This window comes from Lepus europaeus, chromosome 5 (assembly GCF_033115175.1).
Source record: "Lepus europaeus isolate LE1 chromosome 5, mLepTim1.pri, whole genome shotgun sequence".
In the NCBI taxonomy this organism is placed as follows: domain Eukaryota; kingdom Metazoa; phylum Chordata; class Mammalia; order Lagomorpha; family Leporidae; genus Lepus; species Lepus europaeus.
Genome location: NC_084831.1, coordinates 68537561 through 68540960, shown reverse-complemented (window position 1 = coordinate 68540960; position 3400 = coordinate 68537561). Strand labels below are relative to the sequence as shown.

Genomic DNA, 3400 nt, shown 5'->3' with positions numbered 1-3400 from the left:
AAGTTTGACTGTAATGTGTTGTGGTGAGGAGTTTTTCTGATCATTTCTATTAGGAGTTCTGTGTGCTTCGTATACCTGAATAACCCTTTCTTTCTTCAGATTAGGAAAGCTGTCTGCTATTATTTTGCTGAGTAGGCCTTCTAATCCATTCTGTGTTTCCACACCTTAAAGAAGTCTCAGACACTTGTGTTTGGTTGTTTGATAGTAGCCCATAAATCTCGAACACTATCGTCAGTTTTTCTAATTTTTTTCCTTTTTTTTCTGTCTATTTCCAAGGATTTCTTCTCTAGCTCATTCTTTCTTCTGCCTGACCAAGTCTGATGTTGAGGCTTTCATATATTTTCTATTTGACATATTGAATTCTTCATTTATAATATTACAGTTTGATTTATCTTCAATATCTCTAGGCAAAATTTTTAATCCACATCCTGCATGGATTTCTTTGTCTCATGAATTTGTTTCTCGGTATTTCTGAGTAATTTTATGTTCATTCTTTTTAATTCATTTTCAGGCATTTAATCAATCTCTTCATTTTCACATTCTCATATTGAAGTGTTACTGTTCCTTTTGGGGAATCAGGTTGTCTTCCTTATTCTTGTTTCTTGTATTTTTGCATTTTTTAAGCATTTATGGAAACATTTGTTTGTGTTCTCTTCTGACGGGTTTTATCTTTGAACTATGCCTTAGTGGAGTTTCTGCTCCTTCAGTGGATATTCAGAGGAGTATGCTGGATGGGGCCAGGGAGATCTAGTCAATGCTTAAGGGTGGGACAAGAATCCAGGATGACACCCTAGTTGGGCATTGTAGATCTCTATTGTCAGCAGTAGGGGAGGGTATGATCATGCCTGTTGATGTAATTACAACCTCACCTCCTTTCTTCCAAGGTGATCAATGCCTGGGGTTATCCCACAGTGGGTACATCCTCCCCCCCCAGGCACATGAACTGCACAAAGAATCTGTGCAGTTCTCAGTGTGAGCATGGAACCCTCTGCAATGAGCCACCCTAGGCAGTCAGGAGCTCTGAGCCTCTGCAGCCAGACACAGTGATTGCTCAAAAACCCAGCTACACTCCACACCCTATCATGCAGTCACAGAATTCCCACAATCACAAGATGCAAAGGATCTACTCTCAGACCTGCAAGCCTTCTCCGTCCATGGAGAAATCAAAAGCAATCCCAGGGTCAGCTGCCTGTGGGTGTTCCACCTTGGCAGTTTGAGCCACAGAGCCTGTGATAGGCTGAGGGGATGGGAGCACCTCACAGTCCTATGTGAGTTCCTAGTCCCTTGCCAAGACTCAAAGTCAGTGGGGAACGGGGATTTTTCCCTTTGGTAATTTTTAATTAGCAAGAGCTGCCACAATTTCTACTGGTGTTAAGATGGTGCTTTCTCCCTGCTGGTCAATGGGCACCCTTCTTGGGGTATGGGGAGAAAGAAATGTACTTTTCCTTCACTGGATTAGGTGGGTACCCTGCCCTTTGCTAAGGCTCCAGAGTGGACTCAAAGAGAGGTCCACAAGGTTCTCTCAGGCAATATCACCAGTGGCATGGGCTGCTGCCATCCACTCTCATCTCTTGCAGATGCCGGCTGTGGGAGTTGTGGGTTGTGTCCCCGTTTGCTGGTATGTTTCTGAGCTTCCCACACTGGTCCATGGCATCTCTTTTCTTTCTGCAGAATTTCCACTACAAAGTTCCTTCCAACTCTCTCCTGGGAATGCACTTCCTCCACTTTTCTTCTGTTATCATCCCCTGGTCAAAATCAGCATGTCTTTTCTCTATTCAGCCATCTTGGAATCTTCTCAGAACTTGTAATTGGTGTCAGACCCCATTCAACTTGGCAATAACGTTCAAGGAATGAAACACAGTGCCATGTATAAAGTTCCCAAACTAAGCTAAACAATGAGACCCTGCATCTCTTCATGCAGACAGTACACCGCATAATTTCAGGGAGAATTTTCCCTGTCACAGCCTTTGTAAGCAGTATCTCCTTAGAATCAGCCAAGCACAGGTGGCTCAAGTGGACAAGGAACTATCACAACAAACATTCTTAGTAACAGTATAAAAAGATGTAGGAGAATGACAACCCCGACGTTCAGAACATTGCTTGCCTTTCTGGTGGGAAAAACAGGAAAAACAATAAACATATGTAGTGGAATTTAGTTATTATACTTTGTTTCTTAGACTGGGTGGTAGGTAATTAATTATTCTTTACCCTGTTCTCTATACATTCTGGTAAATATGAACTATTTCATTTTTAAAAGCCCTCTATTTAAACAACAAAAGGAAGAAAACAGCCCAGAGAGAACACAACATTAAAGAAATTTTATTTTGAAAAAATGTTTTAAATAGGACATAATGTTCAATCATGCTTCAAAGAAAATAAGGATGATAAGAAGTGATTTGTGGATTTGGCAATTAGATCATTTTGATCTTTCAAAGAGCAGTTGCAATGGAGCAGTGAGGGTGAAATTGGATTGCATGAGGTTCGAGAGAAAGAAGAGATGGAGTGGAAACAATGATTATTGACACCACTATCCAGATGTTAAGCACTGTAAGGAGGTAGAAAAGAGTGCTACAGTTAATGTTGAATCTTTTTATCATTAATGATTTGTTTTGTTTTTAAGGGAGGAGCAGACTTGCAAGCTGATAGTAGAAAGGAAAATACTAAAGATCGGAAAGAAAAGTGGTAGTTTTATTGTCATTCTTTGGCAGAAAAATTACTTCTTTATCTCCTATACATCCTGAGAAGATGTAGTAGTTGCAAGTGATCAAAAGTTTCCTTGGTGCTCGCTTCGGCAGCACATATACTAAAATTGGAACGATACAGAGAAGATTAGCATGGCCCCTGCGCAAGGATGACACGCAAATTCGTGAAGCGTTCCATATTTTTGAAAATGAATCTTTACATGAATGGAAGGGGAGGGGGAGCGGGAGGGGGGAGGGTTGCGGGCGGGAGGGAAGTTGTGGGAGGGGGGAACCCATTGTAACCCACAAGCTATACTTTGGAAATTTATATTCATTAAATAAAAGTTTAATTAAAAAAAAAATATTTTACTAAAAAAAAAAAAAAAGTTTCCTTGGTAACATCAGCAAGATGCTTGAAGAGGAAGTCTCAGGCTCCACCTTCCCTCCTTCCCTCAAAGTTAAACAAGAAACTAGACACAAACCAGAACGTCTTTTTTGAAAATTTCAATACTTGGAAACAAGTTCAAGACTCCCATATTTTCTGCAAAGCTGAAGAAAACAAAAATAGGAAGGTAAAAAGAACTTCAATGGGGCCACTCCTCTCCCTTCCTCAAGCAAGCACACCACCAGATAGATTCCCCTAGGCCCCTGGATTCTATATGTGGGAAAAGAACCATAAGTATTCATGTCGCTTCCTTAGCATTTTGAGATGCTACCAA

General features: G+C 40.8%; 1 non-coding gene across 1 annotated transcript; it reads left to right on the top strand.

Moving 5' to 3' along the window:
* The first annotated feature begins 2779 nt into the window (after nucleotides 1-2779).
* LOC133761246 (U6 spliceosomal RNA) lies at nucleotides 2780-2886 on the top strand. Its single transcript, XR_009866044.1, has one exon. It is a non-coding gene; the product is annotated as a U6 spliceosomal RNA (small nuclear RNA).
* Nucleotides 2887-3400: the final 514 nt, after the last annotated feature.